Raw genomic sequence first — 26,429 nt, 5'->3', positions numbered from 1 at the left:
ACACACACACACACACACACACACACACAGATGCTTCTTGCTTTATAGATAGATGAGAGTGTCATTTCGCTCTAATGCGTACCCTTCAAATAAGGTGTTAGCGAACTCGCTATCATATATGTGGTTCACAAGGGTCGAGCTGTTAACAGATGTGTTGTTGGGAGAGTTATAAAGGCTGTACTACATGCTTAAAATAAAATATCTGATTATGGCTTCTAACATTATAGATGAAAATACACAATAAGGCAAGAATGTGTATATGCACACACACACACACACACACCGAGTCGTATAAACGGGCACTCACAGAGAATGTCTTGCACCTTTAGCTCGGCCTAAAAGTGGCGGTTCGATAGCAGATGTTGAGAGTGCAGCGCGGCTAAGAGGGTTTTCATTGATCTGACTGCCGCTTCTTGAAAGAAAGCAGAAATATGTTGATGTTAGCTTTAGAGGGTGAGATCAGAAAAGGCAGAACAAGCAGAGATGGTGAAAGTGGCGACAGAGGAGAGCAGACAGCCGGAGAGAAACCAAGAGTTTGTTCTGTCTGTTAACCTGATCACAATGACTAATACAATGAAGACAGCCATTAGTTAGCTGTCCAGTGTCTTTTATTCTAAACGTATCATGTAAATGTTAATCTAAGCCTCCACTAAGGACTACATTACATTACTACATTAACCCTCCGGAGTCTCCAAAAGCGCCAAAGCATGGCTTCTTCATCAAATCCAGACTAGAAAACAAAGCAGACCAAAAAAAGACACAAAAAGACACAAAATTACTAAAAAAAGAAACAAAATGACCAAAAAAGAAACAAAATGAGAAGACAGAATAACCACAGAAAAACCCCACAGAAGACATGATATGACCAAAAAGACACAAAATTACTAAAAAAAAGACACTAAATGACAGAAAAAAACTAAATTACTTAAAAAAGACACAAAATGACCGAAAGAGACACAAAATGAACAAAAAAGACACAAAATAACTAAAAAAGACACAAAAAAGACAAAATGATCAAAAAAGACACAAAATAACAAAAAAAGACACAAATTCATCAATTCATCCATCATCCACCCATCCATCCATCCATCCATCCATCCATCCATTCATTATCCATCCACCTTTCCATCCATCCATCATTCATTCATTCATCCATCCATCCATCCATCCATCCATCAATTCATCCATCCATCCATCCATCCATCCATCCATCCATCCATCCACCCATCCATCCATCAATTCATCCATCCATTCATTCATCCATTATCCATTCATCCATCCATCCATTATCCATCCATCCATCCATCCATCCATCCATCCATCCATCCATCCATCCATCCATCAATTCATCCATCCATCCATCCATCAATTCATCCATCCATCCATCCATCCATCCATCCATCCATCCATCCATCAATTCATCCATCCATTCATTCATCCATTATCCATTCATTCATTAATTCACCCATCCATCCATCCATCCATTATCCATCCATCCATCCATCCATCCATCCATCCATCCATCCATCAATTCATCCATCCATCCATCCATCAATTCATCCATCCATCCATCCATCCATCCATCCATCCATCCATCCATCAATTCATCCATCCATCCATCCATTCATTCATCCATTATCCATCCATCCATCCATCCATCCACCCATCCATCAATTCATCCATCCATTCATTCATTAATTCATCCATCCATCCATCCATCCATCCATCCATCATTCATCCATCCATTTTTGATTTTGGGGTGAACTGTCCCTTTCAACTCTTATTTGTTCACATTTTGCCCTAAATATTCAGTTGGCATCTACTGCAGTATACCAGGAGAAATATTATGCACTATTCATAGAAAAAGATTCATATGGAAAAAAAGAGTTATTTGAAGCATTATGCAAAGTAAAGAAGGACAAGAGAGAGAAAATCAATATGATTGTATACCCATATGAGTTCATGTTAATGAAGCAAAGAATATATTTTTGCTTTAACTAGAAGCTGGAGACACACTGAAGCGAACATCAAGGCCACAGCCAATGACTAACATACTAAATAGGGACAGTATTTGAATTATATTAACCCTCTATGGTACGCATTATGCTGCCAGTTGGGAAAAAATGTTTGGAGTGTTTTTTGTCTCAAATAGACTAAATAAACATAATCTGAAGACATTTTATAATTCTTTTTCTTACGTTTTTGGGGTTTGTTGCCCGTAGGCAACATTGTACCATGACGGTGTACAAGTGAAAAAGAAAGTTTCTAAAATTAATTTTAACATTATTTATTTAATACACATGTGTAAAAGATTCAGTAGCTTCAACAGGATACAATACAAAACATTTTACATTTAAAAACATGATAAAAGGAACTTTTTAAACCGGTTTCTTGTCTGAATGTTGCCTGTAGGAAACAGGTTTTTCAGTGAATATTTGTCATTTGACTGGCAAACTTTCAGAAAAAGGCACAAAATTACCAAAAAATACCAACAAAAAGAGACAAAATTACCAAAAAAAGACAAAAGCACCAAAGACGATACAAAATGGCCAAAACAAGACGTAAAATTACCAAAAAAAGTCAACAAATTGTACAGCCTCTCCTGTCCTCTCCTCTCTGCTCTGTATAAACAACCTGTTAAAAAAGTTCTAGTTTTTAAATGTAAAATGTTTTGTATTGTACCCTGTTGAAGCTACTGAATCTTTTACACGTTTATTAAATAAATGATGTTAAAATTAATTTTAAAAACTTTCTTTTTCACTTGTGCACCGTTAAGTCTCCTTTACAGTCTTGCCAAGTGCATTTACAACTGTATACTGTATATACTAAACTGTATATATAACTGTATAAACATAATTAGTGTGCCTGCTGTTTTCAATAGCACTGCAGCATTTATAGGCCGATAATTTATTTTAAATGGCATTTAGAAGTCAATTTTGTGTATTTTAATAATAACTTTGTGTCTTATTAAAGTAATTTTTTGTGTCATTTTGTGTCTTTCTTTGTAATTTGTGTCCTTTTTTGGCCATTTTGTGTGTTTTTTTTAAATTGTGTGTGTTTTTTAGTAATTTTGTGTCTTTTTTGGCCATTTTGTGTCTTTTTTTTTAGTAATTTTGTGTCTTTTTTTGTCATTTTGTGTCTTTTTTAAGTAATTTTGTGTTTTTTCAGTCATTTTGTGTCTTTTTTGGCCATTTTGTGTCTTTTTTTTTTAGTAATTTTGTGTCTTTTTTTGTCATTTGTGTCTTTTTTAAGTAATTTTGTGTTTTTTCAGTAATTTTGTGTCTTTTTTGGCCATTTTGTGTCTTTTTTTTTTGTAATTTTGTGTCTTTTTTGCGTCATTTTGTGTCTTTTTTAGTAATTTCTGTCCTTTTTTGGCCATTTTGTGTCTTTTTTTAGTAACTTTATTTTTTTTTGGCTTTTAATTTTAAAAACTTTCTTTTTCACTTGTGCACCGTGAAGTCTGCTTTACGGTCTTGCCGAGTGCATTTACAACTGTATACTGTATATACTAAACTGTACATATAACTATATGAACATAATTAGTGTGCTTGCTGTTTTCAATAGCTCTGCAGCATTTATAGGCAGTTCTTCTTTTTTTAAACGGCATTTAGAAGTCAATGCCATCCTCTCTGTTCATCTCAGCAAAATAGCAAAACACACAATAAAACAAATGCAAAAAAAATGCAAAAAAAGCATCTCTCTTACATAATGATGCTCACCTCGGGAACTTTTCAAACATGACTTAAATCTCAAGGTCCTTTCTCTTGGTCTCCCATGCCCTCCGCCTTGTGTGGGCGTTGGTTTCCCTTTGGAGTGGAGATAGTAGAACGTTATTTATCCCGAGTTGTCCATCTTTCTCTCTGACAGGGTTAATGAGATGGCAGCACAGAGGCCAGCAGCCACTCTACTGTTCCTTATTTATGCTAAATCTTAATGTACTCAGTGTGCCTGGGCATTATTTAACACCGTGGCCCCCGGGCTGCTGGGTCTTTATTCAATTCCGAGGTGGCAGGAGGTCAGGGACCGCTCGGAGCTTCTGAGTCACACAGCGAGCGGAGAGAAAAAACACTCCTCCATCACCTTCTCCTCTGTGTATTCTTGTCTTCTTCTGTCCTCCGACGCTTCTCACTCCATTTTCAGCTTCTCGTCGTTCAGATAGCGGCTGATAAGGTGTGATTAATGAGGCCAGGCTGCTCGCCAAGAATGAGAACATCTGTCTCTGATTTATTCTTTTGTGTTCTCATCTAGCTATAACTTGGCATTGTGTGTGTGTGTGTGTGTGTGTGTGTGTGTGTGTGTGTGTGTGTGGGACCACCTGTATGCTTTCCTTATAGAAGCCACTGGGGAGATATCTGGCACAGCCGAGTTCAATGAGATGTAACGTGTGAAAGACGGCACCTACAGAGGATTTGTGTTGTCGTAACAAGTCTGAAGCCGTGTTTCCTTTAGAGGGAAGAGTGGACGCTGGGAAAGTCTCAGGCCACGCCCTCTCTAATGTCCGCCCACTCAGAGTGTCTCCATTAAAAAAAAAGGCCCTCAGAGGGATTTATAGACTCTGGAGGTGACGTTTGGTTGCATAATTTCGACCGTGGTCACATACGAGACGGATTAAACACGGGAGACGCAACTGTGGCCGCCGTCGCTAACTGTTCAAAATGTCAGCAGCTGATCATAAACAAACCAGCATGGCTAATTATGCACAGCTGATCATGAACATCGTGATTGTGAACAAACCGGCATCGCTAACTGTGCACAGAGTGTCTGGTGCTTGTTGTAAACAAACAGAGATCGCTAAGTGAACACCTCCTGCAGCAGCAGCACATACACACTGTACTGCTACAGAGCTAACTGTTAGCCTGTTAGCACATACACACTGTACTGCTACAGAGCTAACTGTTAGCCTGTTAGCACATACACACTGTACTGCTACAGAGCTAACTGTTAGCCTGTTTACAGACTGGACGCTAAGGGGTTAACATCCCCTCCGGCTCTGTGACTGCAGCTGGGAGAGACTGCTGCAGGAGGACTGTGCCGCTTTGACTCGTTCTTAATCCTCTTAACGAGCCGCCAGCCCTCACGATTGGTTGGAACAAAAATCTGTAGCCTCATGGCCCTTTATGGCATCTTTTCTCAACGTTGGGGTCCCGACCCCATTGGGGTCGCAAGATGATTTCTGCGGGTCACCATATCATTTTGGAAGTCAGCTCTGTCTCCACTGTGTTAAAGTGTTCATGTGTTTTACTCTTTTTGGTCATTTAATGTCTTTTTTTGGTAATTTTGTGTCTTTTTTGGTAATTTTGTGTCTTTTTTGGTAATTTGGTATCTTTTTTGGTCATTTTGTGTCTTTTTTAGATCATTTTGTGGTCAATTTGTGTCTTTTTTGGGTAATGTTGTGTCTTTTCTGACAAATCCCAAAGTATCAAGTTGTTACTTTCCAAGGAGTCTCTGGCTTGAAGCTGACTGTTACACACTCAGGAGGTCAGAATGGACCTTTAAACTGATAGCAAAGGACTTAGATTAAAAGGAACAATAAAATATAAAATATATATAAATGCACAGACAGAGAGATGTTTTAGTTGTCGTCTGCTTCATTATTTGTCCAAAATTCGTCGTATCAACTGAGTTTGTCTGATCTGAACTGTGAGATTCTGTTCAGTGAGACAACATGATGTTAGATTGGGGGTCGCCACTCAAAAAGGTTGACAACTACTGCTTTATGGAATAGTTTGGACATGCCTGCCTTAGATGTTGAGATAACTAAGAGTTTGACAGGCCGATATCATCATCCCCTAACATCATTATTGATTAAAATCATCATCATGACTGGCTTCAGGGTGTAAAAGTGTTATTTGCTCCTACAACAAGTAGATGTGGGCAGAAAAGCGCGAGGGGGAGGTAGTATATAAGGAGGTGGGGGAAGGTTGTGATGGAGGAGAAAACAGACAATAGTTGCCTTCAGCTTCGCACTCTTTGTTGCTTTGTATACGACGCCATTCAGATCCTAATAACATAAATTCTCTTTTGAGTTTGCTGTTTTGTTTGTGCGGCTGTCGGCCTTGGATCGCAGTCAGCCGGCGCCAACAGGTAATTTGTGAGCATGTTGTTGACGAATGCTGCATTCAGGCGCCTTTTGCTTTCCCTGCTCAACAATGCTGAGAATCTCTCCGAGTATACAACTGTTGTACTTTTTTTTCTCCCTCTGCAGTGCCTTTGCTGTAAAATTGGCAAATTCCCTGTGCTTTCACTTAAAATGTCCCCTACTGGAAATGAGAGGCATAAATCACCGTGCATGTCTGGCACCAACGTGCCCGCTGTGTCACATCAGCTTGAATTTTTTACAACATGGAAGGAAAGCGGCGGGCCCGTTGACACTTTCCAGCCTGGGAGCTACTGTTAGTCAACCACTCATATCCATTTTTAATGAGCTCTCAGCCATGATATAGTGTAATTTCACCTCCAGGACCCAGTGACGCTATTTACTGTTAACGAGAAACAGCACAGCACCGGCCAAATTCTTCCCGATTGGAGCGTTTATGAAATTCACAGGTTTATGACTTGTACATGGTGTTGTGTATGTGTTTACTGTGTGTGTGTGTGTGTGTGTGTGTGTGTTATTATAGCATTGTGATGCATTGTGGTGAGTCTCTGAAGCTAGGTTTTGTTTAGCACAAGTAGATATGTTTGAGCACAGATGAAACTCAAGCAGCCTTTATAGCATGTAGAATACTATTCTGCCCTACAAAGTCTAACTGCAGTAACTACATTTTATATATATATATATATATATATATATGGTAATTTGATCAAATTACCATATTCATATTTAGTGTTGATAGAAGAAGGAATTCAGAGTCCTTTTCATAGAAGAGGTTGGCATATCCCTCATTCATCCCTCATTAAAAGGAACAGTGTGTTTAGTCCAAAAATATATTTATTCTAAACAATAACTAAAATAAAATACTGCATATATATATATATATATATATATTTAACACTTTAAATTAATTTAAGTTATTCGCGAGGGGGCACCACCCCTTTACTTAGAAAGGGGAAAGATAGCAAAGACACAGTAAATCAGTCTCATAAAGTTACTAAAATATCAATTTGCAACACATTGATTAATAATTAACTTAATAATTATAATCAAATTACCATATTCATATTTAGAAGAAGGAATTCAGAGTCCTTTTCATAGAAGAGGTTGGCATATCACTCTTTCATGTGCAACATTAAAAGGAACAGTGTGTTTAATCCAAAAATATATTTATTCTACACAATAACTAATCTAAAAGACTATTTACATTGTGTGTGTTTGCGTGTGCGTGTGTGTGTGTGTGTGTGTGTGTGTAGCCCTTTAGTTCTTGGGAGAACATTTCTGCCCTACAAAGTCTAACTGCAGTAACTCAATTTTTGGTCAAAATTGAGTTATAACTAAAAATGAACTTCTTGATGTTTGTTTTATCTTGTGACTAAGTTTCAGGTTTCAATTTTGCTTTATTTCAGAGAAATAATGATATAAAAACCACAAAATCCAACTCAAAACCAAGCAGTAATTGCATTTACCACAGTCTCTATCTATATCTATATTTGGATAAAGACAGATTATGGGCTTAGTTTATACCAGAAACTATGCTAAATCTGGCAAATGTATTTTCCAACATGATATTTATTAGCATTCAAATTTGGTTCTATAAAAGGAATTGCATTGATTTAAAACTGACACAATTAATTTGGAAATATATATTTCCAAATCCTCATATTGTATTTTTCATCATTTTAAGATAAACCAATTAATCATTCATATTAAAAACAGGAAACAAAACAGAAAATAAATTACACAGCAGACGAAAACATGACAGAAAACAAAAATACAAAAAGATGATCTTCAAACCGACCAAAATGAATTGTTACGCCAGTGTCTCCAACATGCTAAGGTTGCTGATGACTTTTTAACTTTTTAACCCCAGAATAATGCATGTGTGTGTGTCTGTGTAGATCAATTGTATTGTCAGACATTTTTGTGATTGCTTCAATAATTTCTCAGCAGTTATCTGTGACTCTTTATAAACTTGACAGTTTCATGTATCAAGGTTTTCTCTTCCACATGGAAGAAAAAAAGATTATTTTTCATTGTTTGCTGTTGGCTTTCATGCATCTTTGCAGCTGGCATTTTGTCATTGATGCCAATCTCTCTGCTGGCTGTCGGCGAGCAGAATTCACATGTCTTTTAAAGAGCTAACCATGCAGCAGGGCTTTCATACAGTAGCTCCAAGGATTTCCTGTGTGTGCTAGCCAAGGCCAGCAGGTAACTGCTGCTGTCAGAGAGGACGGGATGGACTGTGAGGAACGCTGTTTGGAGGACGGATGGGAGTAAAACTTGACAGAGAGCATTCCTTGCTGGCATTTACGGGGCAGCTCTTCCTCTGGCTTTGTGTCTGAATAACCTTGTGCCACATGGATAGTTCAGCCACAGTAAACAAACTGTGAGAGTGTGTTGGGGCGTTGGGTGAGCACTTAAAAACACGGAGACAGGAAAACGTTCAACCCTGTTTTCTTTTTTTTTGTTTGCATCTACAGCTGTAGCTCTTCTTTGCTTTGTAGATGAAAGTGGACTGACCTATTGGAAGAGTGGACGGAGGTGGACAGAGTCTATGAGTAAATGTTCATGATTGATTATGAGTAATTTGCAGCCTGTTCAGTATTGGCTAGCCTAACAGACAGCAAAGGGCAACTTTAGCTAGCCATCAATCAGAAACCAGACGAGGATGTACAGCCATGCTGGCAACTCTCTGAGGCTGCACAGAGGCACTGCAGTGCTTTGAGCTAAATGCTAATGGCAGCATGCTAACATGCTCACAATGACGATAGCTTTAGGTGTATAGATTCATGTAGAAAAAAAGCCCTTAAACATCTGTCTGCATCATAGACTGTAACGCCTTTTTAGTCGAAGCGGCCCAGTCCTCCTGCAGCAGTCTCTCCCAGCTGCAGTCACAGAGCCGGAGGGGATGTTAACCCGTTAGTGTCCAGTCTGCAAATTGCTAACAGGCTAACAGTTAGCTCTGTGGCAGTACAGTGTGTATGTGCTAACAGGCTAACAGTTAGCTCTGTAGCAGTACAGTGTGTATGTGCTAACAGGCTAACAGTTAGCTCTGTAACAGTACAGTGTGTATGTGCTAACAGGCTAACAGTTAGCTCTGTAACAGTACAGTGTGTATGTGCTAACAGGCTAACAGTTAGCTCTGTGGCAGTACAGTGTGTATGTGCTAACAGGCTAACAGTTAGCTCTGTAACAGTACAGTGTGTATGTGCTAACAGGCTAACAGTTAGCTCTGTAGCAGTACAGTGTGTATGTGCTAACAGGCTAACAGTTAGCTCTGTAGCAGTACAGTGTGTATGTGCTAACAGGCTAACAGTTAGCTCTGTAGCAGAACAGTGTGTATGTGCTAACAGGCTAACAGTTAGCTCTGTAGCAGTACAGTGTGTATGTGCTAAAAGCCTAACAGTTAGCTCTGTAGCAGTACAGTGTGTATGTGCTGCTGCTGCAGGAGGTGTTCATTTAGCGATCTCTGTTTGTTTACAACAAGCACCAGACACTATGTGCACAGTTAGTGATGCCGGTTAATTCACAAATTACATAACTGACGACACGGCTCTCTACACCTCAACCTGTCTGAGAGGAGTCGTTGCTAATTCATGTTAGCATTAGCTGGGATGTTAGTTTTGGCAAAAAACAAAAACTAAATGTTTGTTACTGACCTCAGAAAACTGAGCAGCGACTCCTTGGAGTGTCTGTTAGTCCAACCAAACGCTGAACAAGACATTTAATGAGTCATTAACCCTTTGGAGTTTGGGGCTATTTTTTTGGGTTTTTGACTCTCTTTCATTCTGCCTGTATATGCAACTTTAATAATGACCACCATGTCTTTTTTAGCTCAGCCTCACCTTATTATTATTTTGTCATTTTGACTTACTGGATCAACATTTTGAAACACAAAAACACACAGGAAACACATTAAAAAATATTCAAAAAACATGTAAACCCCCCCCCCCCCCCCCACCAAAAAAAACAAACAAAAACAAAACAAAACACAGAAACACACATAAAAAACACACAAGAAACACACCAAGAAATTACAAACTTTACTTTTTTTGGTCATTGTGTCTTTTTTAAGTAATTTTTTTCTGTCCTTTTGTGTCTTTTTTTTAAAAGTAATTTTGTGTCTTTTTTTGGTCATTTAGATACTGCCTCCAGCGGCCCCCAGGTAATCTGAGTTTGAGACCCCTGCTTTAGACCCATGTTGTGCATCAAAGGGTTAATTTTTTAAAACTTTCGTGGTTGATTTTTCATCAATAATTTGTCATGCATTTCCTTTAAACCTTGTGTGTATTTGCTGTCATGTGTTGGCAGGTTGTCACAGACGTGACAGGGCCGAGCGGTGGAGGAGATGTGATGAAGAGGAGCAGGAGGAGCAGCAGGAGCAGCAGGAGGAGGAGGAGAGGGTTCACTCGGTGAAAACCTCCCCTCAGACTCAACTTTGAAAGGAGTGAAAATAGTCCACACATCAGCCTCACTTCTCTTATTCTGCCCACGAAGACACACACACACACACACACACACACACACACACACACATTCTTGTACTTCTATCTTTGTGAGGACCCTCATTGGAACAGTGAATTCCCTTGCAAGGTTATAATAGTTTTGGATTTTTCATTAGTTTTAGTTTTAATTTCGTTGTGAATTTTTGTTTTCAAATTCAGTTAGTTTTAATTAGTTTTTAGAGTGAGTTTGATAGTTTTCGTTTATTTTTTTAAATGATTTAGTTTTTATTAGTTGTAGTTTTTTGTAATGGGGTATTTGTTGGGTGGGAGATTAAAAGAGGTCACAGTAAATTTTGCCTTTATTTCCTTTGTCTGATCCATCTTCATTATGTATGAAAAAAGTTGACAAAGAGGAAAACGAAGGACATTTTCACTATAATTTTAGTTAGTTTTGTAACCACACAATACAGTTTCAGTTAATTGTCATTATCATGTAACCTTTAACCCTTAAAAATCATTGTGAGGACTCTGTATTCTAACCTTAACCATCACAACTGAAAGCCTAACCCCAACCCTCACCACCTAACCTAAACCTAATTATAACCCGAACCTTAAAATCAAGTCTTAACCCTCAAACAGACAGAAAAAAACTGAAAAATGTCCTCAGTTTGCTGGTTAAAGCCATGGTCCTCACTATGTAGGAAGTGCAAGACGACACAAACACACATCCTTTTACTCCTATCTTTTTGAGGACACATCATTAATGTGATGAATTTGAAGCCCCTGACCCTAAAATAAACCTAAACCTGAAACTGAAACCAAGTCCAAACCTTCAAACATTTTTAGGGCCTTTGAAGAAGTGAGGTCCACCGGAAATGTCCTCACTTCACAAAATGTCCTCACTCAGTCAGTAAAGAACTAATTCTGGTCCTCACTATACACACACACACACACACACACACGCACACACACACACACACACTCTCTCTCTCTCTCTCTCTCACTTATCTTAAAATGTCCTCACTCTGTTGGTTAAAAAAGGTGTTTTGGTCATTTTGTGTCTTTTTGGGTCATTTTGTGTCTTTTTTGGTCATTTTGTGTCTTCTTGGGTCATTTTGTGTCTTTTTTGGTCATTTTATGTCTTTTTTTGGTCATTTTGTGTCTGTTTTGGATATTTTGTGTCTTTTTTTGGTCATTTTGTTTCTCTTTTGGTCATTTTGTGTCTTTTTGGGTCATTTTGTGTCTTTTTTGGTCATTTTGTGTCTTTTTTTGTCATTTTGTGTCTTTTTTGGTCATTTGGTGTATTTTTTTGGTCATTGTGTCTTTTTGTAGTCATTTTGTTTGTTTTTTGGTCATTTTGTGTATTTTTTGTCATTTTGTGTATTTTTTGTCATTTTGTGTCTTTTTTGGGTCATTTTGTGTCTTTTTTTGTCATTTTCTGTCTTTTTTGGTCATTTGGTGTATTTTTTTGGTCATTGTGTCTTTTTGTAGTCATTTTGTTTGTTTTTTGGTCATTTTGTGTCTTTTTTGGGCATTTTGTGTCTTTTTTTAGTCATTTTGTGTCTTTTTAAAAAAAATTGTTCTGGTCCTCACTGTGTAGGAAGTACAAGAACACACACACACACACACACACAGCAGCAGGAGGGGGTCCAGGCGTTCTCCCAGTCTTTGTAATAAACAGGAGAGAGGAAGGAGGCTTAGCGAAGGAGTCAGTGAGGCCAAAGAAAGGACACTGAGAGACGTCTTAATAAAGCCCTCCTCCTCCTCCCCCCCCTCCACCTCCTCCCCCCTCCACCTCCTCCTCCTCCCCCTCTCCTCCCTTTGTCCCCCCCCTCCACCCATCCGTCACCTCTTCTCTCCCTCTCTCTCTTTGTCAGCCTCCATCTCTTCTCTCTTGTCTGTTCTCTGTATTCAGCTTCCTTTGATTCAGATCTTCGCTTCTTCGTCTCTTCACTTCCACTTCTGTCCTTCACCCCCCCCCTCCCCCCCCCCCCCCTTCACCCCCCATCTCCCCTTCAAGACATACTTTCCATATCTGATATTTTCTTTTCATATCTTTGTGGCCTTGTAGCAGCATTTTGTAACAGTGACAATGTTTAGTGTGTATACGGCATTTAATGCTAACAGTAAATATTAGACATTTTTAGTGAGTGTTAAAGATGAGCAGTGAATTTGGTCTCTTTTTATTGATACGGATCATTTGTCTCAGCTCACTTTTTTTTTTTTACTTCATCACTATCTAGATATTAATTTCCCTTTCAAATAAACATGATTTCTATTTTTCTTGTCTTCACTATTCAACACAATGAAGAGGCTACACTGTATCACAGTCACAGTAAGGTTCTGCTTTGGCTTTGAGTTTGATTTTGTAGGTACTGCAATTTTTTGTATCATTATTTCTCCCAAAAAAAAAAAAAAAAAAAGCAAAATTGAAATCTTCAACGTCACAAGATAAAACAGACATTATGGAGTTCATTTTTAGTTATAACTTAATTTCGACCAAAAATAAGGTTACTGCCGTTAGACTCTGTAGGGTAGAATACACATTCAGCAGTTTATTCATCCCCTCTTTTTGCACCTACTACAAATGTTTATTGTCGTTATTTATTTTTTATTCTCCCTCCAGCCAGCAGTCTGCTGCTGCTCTGTTTGTCTCGTCTGCCTCGTTACGGTGTGATTCTTCCCTCTGACTGCCGAGCTCCACAGGAAAATCCACACCACGTATTTAGCAGAAAGCATGGATCTTTGTCTTTGAAGCTTTCAGTGAGAAAAAGGAACTAATACAGTTTCACTGTCCTGCATGTAGGAGTGACTGTAGCAGAGACGCTGCACAGCGCCACACACAAGCTGTAGTCACAGAAATGTGGCATAAAATGAGGAGCGTTAACATTGAACATGCATCATGCCTCATTTTTGCTAAGCCGGCAAATTTCTATGTGTGGGTCAACAGCAGGGGTCTCAAACTCGCGGCTCGCGGGCCATTTGTGGCCCTCGTGATGATATTTTGTGGCCCCCACCTTGATATGTTTTTTTTTTTTATGGTGGTCATTTTGTGTCTTTTTTTTGGTAATTTAGTTATTTTCTGTAATTTTGTGTCTCTTTTTTTAAAGTATTTTTGTGTCTTTTTTGGTAATTTTGTGTCCTTTTTAAGTAATTTAGTTTTTTCTGTCATTGTGTGTCTTTTTTTTGTAATTTAGTGTCTTTTTTAAGTAATTTAGTTTTTTTCTGTCATTTCGTGCCCTTTTTTGTATTTTTGTGTCTTTTTTTGGTCATTTTGTGTCTTTTTTAAGTAATTTACTTTTTTCTGTCATTGTGTGTCTTTTTTGGTCATTTTGTGTCTTTTTTGTATTTTTGTGTCTTTTTTTAGTAATTTTGTGTCTTTCTGAAGTAATTTATTTTTTTTTTCTGTAATTTTGTGTCTTCTTTTTAGTAATTTTGTGTCTTTTTTGGTCATTTTGTGTCTTTTAAGTATTTTTTTTTTTTTCTGTCATTGTGTGTTTTTTTTAGAGTCGTTTTGTGTCTTTTTTTGATCATTCTGATACTGCCTCCAGCGGCCCCCAGGTAGTTTGAGTTTGAGACCCCTGGTCTACAGTGTGTCTGCTCAGTTTTTTGCATCTGCCCCAAAGTCTCTAAGACCCAACTTGTATTACTGGAATTTTTGTAAACTCATAATATATGTTATATATGAAATTGTCAACATATGCATTAGGTACAATTGCATTTTAAACAAATATAAACATACAATTAGGAACAAAAATCCTCTAACAAGACAAAGCAATAATTTAAGTTATCACACCCTCCAATCTAAAGTCCCCCAAACCGAAGTTGAGCCCAAAAAAGCCTTCCCTATAGCTATAGCTATAGTTTGTTTGCAAAAATTTGTTTGAAGATGTGAAAATGAATGCGGGTCATTTTTGACCCATGTTGTGCATTAGAAGGGGTGTCAATATGTTGTGCATCAAAATTCAACTTCTAATGCCACTATTCCATCTTCATCATTGCACATTTTTAATGAATTATTGTAAAGGAAAGTAAAGCTTCTTCTATGTTTTATTTAAGGCGTCATATTTTGACAGTCTTCTTGCAAATTCTGTGGTGGATTCTCTTAACACATCCATGTGCTCTTATTTTGAAAGCTACATGTGTTTGCTTTTATTTTAAGTGAACAAAAATTCAATATAAATGTGGCCAGATTACTGTTACTGCATTTTAGAGTAAAATTGTGTTCGAGTGAGATAACTATTGCCTGCAATGGTAAAAAATAAAAATAAAAAATGGAGGTTTTTCTGGGTCATTTCGTAATCCCATGGCTTTTCACAGTAATGGAATATTTCCGGAAAATTGTCAGTTATTTCGATGTATTTATTTTTTCGGCATTTTATTATCATAAGTCATATACTGTCGTCTCTGACTGAATTCAAGACTTGTTGGTCGTTTTTTCATGCAGTAAAACACATAACTAGTAAACAAAAGCCACGATAGATTTTTTTTAAAGCACAGAAATAAGTGCAGAAAAAGTGGAATACAAAAGTACTAAAAATATTCAATTAAAAAAGAGAAGTGAATTAACACACTGGAATCAAACAGCGTCTCTCACACATCATAATTATCGTCATTACTGCTTACGATCCTCTTGAGATCCACTTCATGCTCTATTATGTCTGTATCATGTTGTTTCTCATTTATTCAAAAGTGTTGAATAATTTTTCCCAGCCATGAAAAAATGCTGTAAATGCTGTAAAAGTTATTGCTTTTGAGTTTCATTTTTTTTTAATCTATGTAAATTAAAAACACGGACTAAAGTTGCTGATTAAAAACTGTGTCCCTGCTCGATGAATAACTGGTGTTAAGCCTCATCATATGTTCAAAACAGGGATGCAGATGGGACTTTTGAACTGGGGGGGACGAAGCTGTCACCAAATGATTTCAACTCAACTCCCCCGGCTAAATTTTTGCCCTAAAAGCCTAAATTTGGTGCCTCTCACACATTCTAATGCCACTATTCCATCTTAATCATTGCATATTTTAATGAGTTATTGTAAAGGAGAATAAGGGTTCTTCTATGTTTTATTTAAGTCGTCATATTTTGGCAGTCGTCTTGTAAATTCTGTGGTGGATTCTGCTAACACCTCCATTTGCTCTTATTTTGAAAGCTACATGTGTTTGCTTTTATTTTGAAGGCGGGTCTAACACGTTCTTACCGTAACATCTTATGGTGTGTTATATTAACACTGAAATTTGGAACTTTAAAGTCGGAACTTGGAGCTCAGAACAAGGACAAAAAGTCTGACATTTGTGTAGACCTTGAACGCACTATTAGCCGGACTCTGTATGTGCTGCAATGTAAATAGTCTAACTAATGGGGACATTTTTGCCCTAAAAGCTTAAAGTTGGTGCCTCTCACACATTCTAATGCCACTATTCCATCTTAATCATTGCATATTTTCATGAATTATTGTAAAGGAGAATAAGGGTTCTTCTATGTTTTATTCAAGGCGTCATATTTTGACAGTTTTCTTGTAAATTCTGTGGTGGATTCTGCTAACACATCCATGTGCTCTTATTTTGAAAGCTACATGTGTTTGATTTTATTTTGAACACGTTCTTACCTTAACATTGGAACTTGGAAAGTCAGAACTTGTAGCTTGGAACAACGACAAAAATTCTGACATTTGAAGGCACCATTAGCAGCCGGACACTCTATGTGCTGCAATGTCAATAATCGAACTAACAGAACATTAATCCTCTGTTTTACCGGCGATGTTTGTCGCTGAAAGTGTCCCTAGTGCCATCTGTACTCATGGTTCAAACATCCAGATGTGATCCACATCACCAGCGTTGTATTATCTCTGAACGGCTCCTTCCACTGCTGTTGTTTTCCACATTTCACAGCATTGCAGTTAATAATAACAAAGTGCATAAAGTCTTGGACAAGTTTCTCTCTCTGCTACTTTTAATGACGTTCTTGTGCTGGAGTTTAAATAGCATCAATTACCCATGCACACCGTCTCCTCTGCTGTGGTAAAGGGGGTTGACATGCATTCAGCAACACACAGTCCATCAGAAAAACTTTTGTCATGCACTCGCAAACCGGCCGCCATGGCAACACTGAAAATAACCCCCCGTTATCTGGTCTGAAAACGTAAGGTGATTATCAGCAGCTGTTTGCCTGCCGACTACCGCACCCCCACCCCTCATCACAGCTCACAGCTAAGCCCTGCGAACATCACTTCCCACTAATTAAGTTTGTTTATAAGGGATATTAAGTTTAGGGGGTGCGTAGGTGTAAGTAACCTTCACAAAGTACAGACGAGAGAAGGAGGAAGAGGCACCCTGCTCACTATTGTGTGAAGCATGAACACTGATGTGGAATGAGACGATCTGTGTAAATATCTGAGAGCTATTTAAGCACATCTACGCCTACCAACAACGCCCACGCCACGTAATGTGAATCCACAGATTGAGAGAGTTGCCGTCTACTTCGTATAAATAAATGTGATGAAAGGGACCAATATGTCATGAAGAAAGGCAGGCCAGCATTGTTCACAGTTATCTTTTTTCTTGTAGTTTGTTCTTGTGGTTTTTTTTAAGAAACAGATGTCTCATTAAAAGGTTCATTCACTCATTATCCTACACCTGATTATTCAACTCCGGTCATGGAGGGCCAGTTCAGATCATACAAACGAAATGACCAACAAAATGACCAAAAAATTACATAAAATTAAGCAAAAAGAAAGGACTCAAATTGACCACAAAAAAATACACAAAATGACCCAAAAAAGACACAAAATGACAAAAAAAAGACATGAAATGATGAAAAAAAAGGCAAAAAAGACCAAAAAAGACACAAAATTACCATAGAAGACACAGAATTACCAAAAAACCCCACAAAATTACCAAAAAAGGACACAAAATTACCAAAAAAGCTGTCTTCACGTCATGAAGAAGTAATGTGCTGCTGCTTTCATGGACTCCAGAGGGTTAAATGAGCCAAAAAGGTTTAACCCTATGGAGTCTTATAGGGCTATTTTGTCCATTTTTGAATCCTTTTCATTTCTTTTCGTGTCTTTGTAAGTCTTTTTGGGTCATTTGTGTCTTTTTTGTGTCTTTTTTGGTTATTTTGTGTCTTTTTTTTAGTAATTTTGTGTCTTTTTTTGGCGTGCTTTGTTTTTTTTGTCTGGATGTGATGAAGAAGCCATGCTTTGCCGCTTCTGGAGACCCCAGAGGTTTAACTGTGGGCTGTTCACACTGTGGGGCCAACTCTGACAACACTGAGACAAAAAGGGTTAAATCAACAGAACAAACTACAATAACTAACTTGTTCTTGCTCTTTGACCAATACACACACATTACTCTGCCTCACATGTTCCCCCCTGAGCCCCCTGGGGAGGGTCTTCACAGCTTGAAAACCTGTTTCTAGTGAGTTCTGATCATGACTCAAAAGTGTTCAAGACTTGGTTGAAATTAAAGTCTGTTCTGTGCTGAACTCCCACCTCTGAATGATAACACACTTCATCGTCAGCGAAAGGTTTTAACGGCTAATAAGGATTCAAGAGATGACAGTTAAAGTCTACTTCTACCACTGTTATATTTAAATAAATGGCTCCTCCAGGAGAGGTGCAGAGAGACAGAAATCTCTCTGGAGCTGATTTGGTTGTTAGTGAATCATAGCAGGCTGCTGCTGACCTCGGACCTGACACACAGCCTTTAGTTTATTCAACACACAACCTAAATGAGAATTATACCTGCTGTGTCCTTTCTCCAGGGGATCTAATTATCTGCTCTGAGCTGCATGTTTCATATACACCTACAGGCAGCAGGCCATGTACTATACACAGAGGAGGATAGATGGAACCACACAGGTGGACACCAGGCGTTAGCATATGTTAATGTGGGGGGGGGTATATGGTACAGTATGCCAGATCATTAAATACACTGTAAAAAAAAGTTATTTAACAGCCAATGGACTGGATAGCCACATAAAAAGTTATTGGGCTCTAAAGGAGGGTCATTTGGATGTGATTTTTCATGCTTTTTTGTGTTTTTCATTCAGAAATCTGTACTTTTATGAGAGCTCACAGCGCTGCAACTTAAGAAAACACATGCAAATGCACAAAACACAAGCATATTGAGAAAACATCTTCATCAATTTGACAACACGAGAGCAGCATTTAGAAAATGCTGCAAAAAGACGACAACATAACAGAAGTGTTTCCAGAGGAAACTTAAAAGTGATGCACACGTCTGGACACGCTTGATATTATCATGTTATTTCATTATAATGATATTTTCATGTTATAACGTGATATATAGCGTTAGCCCATGTCAATCACATTGCAGTTAAACAAATCAAATAAATGAATAATTCACGTTTTAGTTGGTCTCTCTCAACGGCACTGAGTTGGTCTTGGTCTTGCTAGCCTGCTAATGCTTTGATCAGCCGCTAACGTTAGCATGTTCTCGATCGCTGGTTAGACGTGTGCATCACTTTTAAGTGTCCTCTGGAAACACTTCTGTTGTGTTGTGGTCTTTGCAGCATTTTCTAAATGCTGCACTCGTGTTGTCAAATTGATGAAGATGTTTTCTCAATTTGCCTGTGTTTTGTGTATTTGCATGTTGTAGAGATCCGGGGGGTCTCCACGGGTCGTTAAAGTTGTAATAAGAACAGAAAACAAGTCTTTACCGTCACACTGCACATGTATTTTATGCAGGGGAAGCTCAAACACCATTTATATGCCAGACTTGAAGGTAAAAAAAGAAAAACAATGTAAAGATGGTTACGGAGGAGTTCTGTCCAGCCCAGGGAAAAGTACAGTCAGCCTCAACTCTGACCTTACGTTACCATGGTAACCAAAAGACACCGGTACATGCTTTACTAGCTTGTTGTTCAGTTTACATTATGTTTCTCCTCGATTCCACCACTCTCCCCCTAAAAATGCACCTGCTCAGTTCCTTTCCATATTGCTGTTTAAAGCTACAATTCTTCTTTTAGATTTAAACAAATATCCCACTCCACATGAAGCCTTTTCTGAAAAGAGAAACATTTAATCAGCATCGTTGGAAACAAGTGGAGGAACACAGACAGAGAGAGACCTCAGCACCAGGATACAACTTCTCATAAGTGACACTCATTTACAATCCAGCCTGAGAACAGAACTTCCCTGAGTCTCCAGCTCTCTCTAATGCAGAGATGACGGGAGGGCAGGATGACTAAGTGAGTCTCTAAGTGGTCTAAATGATGATGAGTGAGCCAGTGGAGTGTTGGTGGTTCTAGAGGGAACGCTGCTGTCATGACTGAGGCCTCGGGAAACATTTAGCATGCAGGTGTTGTTGTTTAATGTGTCACTTCAGCTCTTTGTTCCCCTCAGCCAGGGCTCTTTCTAGTACTTACAGCAGGGGTCTCAAACTCGCGGCCCGCGTGCCAATTGCGGCCCTTGTGATGATATTTTGTGGCCCCCACCTTGATATGAAAGTTTAATTTGAGTTTTATATGAATGGCACTTTACCGTGTGTGGGAGGTCCCTTTAATTACTTTTTTTGGTAATTTTGTGTCTTTTTTTTTGGTAATTCTGCGTCTTTTTTGGTCATTTTGTGTCTTTTTTTGGTCATTTTGTGTCTTTTTTGGGGTAATTTTGTGTCTTTTTAATAATTTTGTGTCTTTTTTTGGTCATTTTGTTTCTTTTTTTCAGTAATTTAGTTTTTTTCTGTCATTTTGTGTCTTTTTTGTTCATTTTGTTTCCTTGTTTTGGTAATTCTGCGTCTTTTTTGGTCATTTTGTGTCTTTTTTTGGTCATTTTGTGTCTTTTTTTGGGGTAATTTTGTGTCTTTTTAATAATTTTGTGTCTTTTTTTGGTCATTTTGTTTCTTTTTTTCAGTAATTTAGTTTTTTTCTGTCATTTTGTGTCTTTTTTGTTCATTTTGTTTCCTTGTTTTGGTCATTTTGTGTCTTTTTTGTTCATTTTGTTTCCTTGTTTTGGTCATTTTGTGTCTTTTTTGGGTCATTTTGTATCTTTTTTCTGATCATTTTGTTTCTTTTTTTGTCATTTTGTGTCTTTTTTTAAGTAATTTAGTGTTATTTTCAGTTATTTTGTGTCTTTTTGTCATTTTGTGTCTCTTTTTGGTCATTTTGTGTCTTTATTAAGTTTTTTTTTTTTCTGTCATTTTGTGTCTTTTTTTAGTAATTTTGTGTCTTTTTTTGGTCATTTTGATCCTGCCTCCAGCGGCCTCCAGGTAAATTTCTCAGTTTAAGTCAAGCATCAGCCAGTCAGTTATCATACTTTGATGTCAATTATTTTCCTTATTGCATTAACCCCCAAGAACTTTAACATGTTTTCATTAACCTTGTGCTAATCATAATAGTCCTACCCTATAACAACACCTGCGGGAGGTGGTGCACATGTGGATTTTTAACTCCAGCCAACTTCAAGTTATGCCAAAGAAAGAAATCTGAAGTTAACCTATAATTAGGACGAATCGTTTGCCTGTTTATTCTCATAAAGAACTTGATTATGTAAGCATGAGACAAAGGTGTTGCATGGACTTTGAGAGGTGGATATGTTGGTGAAGTTGAGGGCAGAGAAGGAATGCAGAAAACAAAAACTCTCCTGTGAAATCCCAATTCAGTGCGAGTGGGCTTCGGCGGGAGCGGCTACAGTGAATCAGTGGAGCAGATGAGGATAACAATCAGTCAATCAAGCCACGGCCATGCTCTATAAAATCAATAAGTCACAGGCAGATAGGCAGGCGTGAGGAAACAGGGCCCTCGTCCTCCATCCTCATTACCTGGATCAGTAAGTGTGCACTCCTCATGCGATGCCGCCTGATTATCAACAAGCAGAAAGAAGCAGAAAGAACCATCATTTCACTTCACATCGGCTGGGTTTGCACACAGACCTGTGCATGACTTGTGGATGCAAAATTAAAGCCGTGCAAATTAAAACCAGATTAGCTCACATACCTGTTAGTTAAAAGAACTTTATATTAACCCTTTGGTTAAAAAAAACCCTCATAAAAACACACAAAACACATCTAAAACACACACAAAATTACAAAAACACATATAAATAACACATTTTTTTGACAAAATAACCCACACAAAAACACACTGAAAACACATACTTTTTTATTTTTACAGACACCACCCAAAAAATGACAAAAAACACACATAAAATACACAAAAACACATCAAAAACACACACAATTACAAAAACACACATAAAACACACATAAACAGACAAAAAATGACAAAAAACAAACATAAAACACACACATAAAAAAAACATAAAACACACAAAAACAAACTTTTTTTTGGACAAAATAACCCACACAAAAACACACCGAAAACACATACATTTTTTCTTTTACAAAAAACACACAAAAATTACAAAAAACACACATAAAACACTGATTATCAACAAGCTAAAGGAAGCAGAAAGAACCATCATCAAGTGCGAAGTTTTGCATCATTTTGCATTGAAATGAATGGACATAAATGTTTTTGCAGCCACACTTTTCGGTAGAATGCAGCTTAAGGCACTTCCTGGTTTGCCGCCCTGCTCAGACCAGGAGGTTGCCGCCTGAGAAGTTCCCCGTTGTTCTTCTACTTAACCAAAAAAAAACAATCTACACAAGTCAACCCTAGTGTTCATACGAGGTATATGGTGGCAGTCACTTGTGCATTTGCAGGCTAAAACCACAGATGTGCTCCCAAGCAGGTTTTTTGGGGAACTGAAAAAAAAGAAAGCTCTAACTGCTGTAAGCGAATGCTTCAAATCTCCGCTGATAAAAACCCCAAAGGGGAGTTAAAGCTATCAGGGGAACTGCTTCTTTACAGAATACACACAGAGGTGCATCAACACTTATACCATCAGCCTCAGAGAATCTCAGCAGCAAGAGACAACAGCAGAACAAGAACAAAGCTGCTCACAACACCAAGAACAGGTCTCAGACTCATATTACCTGGAGGCTGCTGGAGGCAGTAAAATACACAGAGTTACCAAAAAGGACACAAAAATATTTTAAAAAAGACACAAAATGACCCAAAAAAAAAGACAAAATTACAAAAAACCCCACAAAATTATTAGAAAAAGACACAAAATGACAGAAAAAAAATCTAAATTACTTAAAAAAACACACAAAATGACCAAAAAAGATACAAAATACACAAAATTACTAAAAGACCCAAAATTATTAGAAAAAGACCCAAAATTACCAAAAAAGACAAAATTATTTAAAAAGAGACACAAAATTACTAAAAAAAGACACAAAAGTACCAAAAACGACACAAAAGTACCAAAAACGACACAAAATTACCAAAAAAGACACAAAATGACCTAAAAAATACACAAAATTACACAAAAAGACACAAAATTATTAGAAAAAGACACAAAATTACTAAAAAATACACAAAATTACTAAAAAAGACACACAATTACCATAAAAGAAACAGAATTACTAAAAAAAAAGACACAAAATTTCTAAATAATTTCGTAATTTTTATGTCTTTTTTGTAATTATGTGTCTTTTTTTGATACTTTTGTGTCTTTTTTGGTAATTTTGCGTCTTTTTTTGGTCATTTTGTGTCTTTTTTTTTGGTTATTTTGTGCTTTTTTTGGTTATTTTGTCTTTTTTTGGTCATTTTGTTTCTTTTTCTGGTCATTTTGTCTTTTTTGTGGTCATTTTTTGTTATTTTGTGGTCAATTTGAGTCCCTTTTTTGCTTAATTTTATGTAATTTTTTGGTCAGAGAGATGTTTTAGTTGTTGTCTGCTTCATTATTTGTCCAAAATTCGTCGTATCAACTGAGTTTGTATGATCTGAACTGTGAGATTCTGTTCAGTGAGACAACATGATGTTAAATTGGGGGTCGCCACTCAAAAAGGTTGACAACTACTGCCTTAGTGTAACACCTGCATGTTTCATATTCTAACCTAACTCCATTCTACTGATGCTGTTTGTATTCTTGCAGTGCAAGTTGACAGTTAACTCTCGTTGAGACATAAAACACATCGTCATAAACTACCGCGGCAACCGACACCGGACGAGGAAATGTCCAGAAGCAGAAAAGCTCAAAAAATAAATGATCCCTGCTGCACTGGTTCTCTTTGTAGCCAGAATTAAATAGGATAATTCTTCACCCAGCTTACAGTATGTAGGCTCAGGGTTGTCAGAGTCATCAGAGACGCCTGATGGGCCGGTGCAGGGAGGAAGAGGAGGAGGAGGAAGAGGAAGAGGAGGAGGCTGAGTCAGCAGCAGCGTTTTGGCCGTCTTTAGCCTGGTGGGCTGGCCTGGAGGATGGGAAATGAAAGCTATTCCACGGCAGACTGTCTTTGACTGATGGAACCGTTCTGCTGACTCTCCAAAGGGGGAGGAGATCACAAGGAGACACATGCAGGTTTGTCTTTCAAATGTCCACATCCACTCACACAATCTAGATATCTCTTATTGCTCTGAGCCATAGAGCTCCATGGTGTGACGGCCCCGTGGTTTAAATTCTACTACTAGCAATTTCCCTTTTATTTCCAAGTTGCCAGCCGCCACCATTAGTTCAGTCATATTTCAAGAGTCCCAGAATATTTGTTCTATGAAATGTAAATCGTGAATATATCAAAAGATATACAAAACAACACCAACGACACAATTCTAGCTAGTCTACAAAATCATCTCTGGTACGGTGGCCCTGAGAGCTCACAGAAAACACAAGCAAACTGAGAAAACATCTTCATCAATTTGACAACACGAGCGCAGCATTTAGAAAACGCTGCAGAGACAACCAACACAACAGAAGTGTTTCCAGAGGACACTTAAAAGTGACGCACACATCTGGACACACTTGAAATTATCACGATATTTCAAGATAAAGATAATTTCATATAAAGATCATAGCATGTAAACATTAGCCGCGAACGATAGCATGCTATGGTTAACCGCGATTGATAGCATGCTAACGTTAGCCGGCGATCAATAGCATGCTAAAGTTAGCCAGCTAGCAAGACCAAGACCAACTCGTTGCAGTTGAGAGAAACCAACTAAAAGGTGTATCATTAGTTTATTTGATTTTTTTTAACCGCAAATTAATTGATACGGGCTAGCGGGCTAACGCTATATATCATGTTATAACATGAAAATATCGTTATCATGAAATAATGTGATAATATCACATTATAACGTGAAATTATCATTATCTTGAAATAACTTCATAATATCACAAGCGTGTCCCGACGTGTGCATCACTTTTAAGTGTCCTCTGGAAACACTTCTGTTGTGTTGTGGTCTTTGCTGCGCTTGTGTTGTTTTCTCAATTTGCTTGTATTTTGTGTATTTGCATGTGTTTTCTTAAGTTGCAGCGCTTTAAGCTCTTAGGGCCACCGTATATATATATATATATATATATATTATGGCAAGCCGCTCAGGAAATTATTGTTTTTATGGATTCAAAACCTGAGAATATAAATCTATATATATTTTAAATGTATTCCTGTGACACTCAACCCATAACATGACTAGTTTGTGGTGAAGAACCATCTGACAAGTCGTCTGTTTGGTGAAGAGTCACGTTGTTGTTTTGACCAAACAGTCACCCCTCTGTCGTCACACACACCTACACACACACACACACACACACACACACACGCATCAGTGAGTTCCTCCAACAGAGCAGCTGTCATCATGCACCGCTGTGGTTATTCATAGTGTCTGTTTCTGGAAACTATCATTGCACTGCAGTCTCAGTCATCATTATGATAAAATATCAGAAGAACGATCAATCATTCATTAAAACCGCTCATGTTGAAACTGACTTTACCTTCTTATATGTTAGATTTGACACCTTGGTTGCATGATAGTGTTTTGAAAGTAAAAAAAAAAAAGACGCAAAATGACCAAAAAAAGACACAAAATGACCAAAAAAGCGCAACAACAGACACAAAATGACCAAAAAAGACACAAAAAAGACACAAAATGACTAAAAAAAGACACAAAATGACCAAAAAAGACAAAATGAGAAGAAAGAGTGACCAAAAAAACACAGAAAACACAAAGACACAAATAACTAAAAAAGACACAAAATGATCCAAAAAGACACAAAATAACGAAAAAAGACACAACAACAGAGACAAAATGACCAAAAAACCCCACAAAAAAGACACAAAATGGTCAAAAAAGACACAAAATGACTAAAAAAAGACACAAAATGACCAAAAAAGACACAAAATGAGAAGAAAGAGTGACCAAAGAAACACAGAAGACACAAAGACACAAATAACTAAAAAAGACACAAAATGATCCAAAAAGACACAAAATAACGAAAAAAGACACAACAACAGAGACAAAATGACCAAAAAAACCCACAAAAAAGACACAAAATGGTCAAAAAAGACACAAAATGACCAAAAAAGACACAAAATGACCAAAAAAGACACAAAATGGTCAAAAAAGACACAAAATGACCAAAAAAGACACAAAACGACCAAAAAAGACACAAAATGACCAAAATATCTAAAAAAGACACAACAACAAAGACAAAATGACCAAAAAAACCCACAAAAAAGACACAAAATGGTCAAAAAAGACACAAAATGACTAAAAAAAGACACAAAATGACCAAAAAAGACACAAAATGACCAAAAAAGAACAAAATGTCCAAAAAAAGACACAAAATGAGAAGAAATAATCACAAAAAAAACCCCAAAGAAGACACAAAACGACAAAAAAAGACATAAATGCTCATCACATCCCTCATGCAGACTAAGTACAGCTGTCACAGTGTAAAAACTTCCTCCGTTGACTAAAGTGGGAGCTGATCGCTCTCCTCTCTCCGAGCCGTTTCTAAAGAGGACGTGATAAATCTCTTCTCTTCGCCCAGATATGTTCTTAAATGTCCCTGCTGATA

The sequence above is a fragment of the Centropristis striata genome, chromosome 23, assembly GCF_030273125.1.
Source record: "Centropristis striata isolate RG_2023a ecotype Rhode Island chromosome 23, C.striata_1.0, whole genome shotgun sequence".
NCBI lineage: Eukaryota > Metazoa > Chordata > Actinopteri > Perciformes > Serranidae > Centropristis > Centropristis striata.
This window is presented reverse-complemented; position numbering follows the sequence as displayed.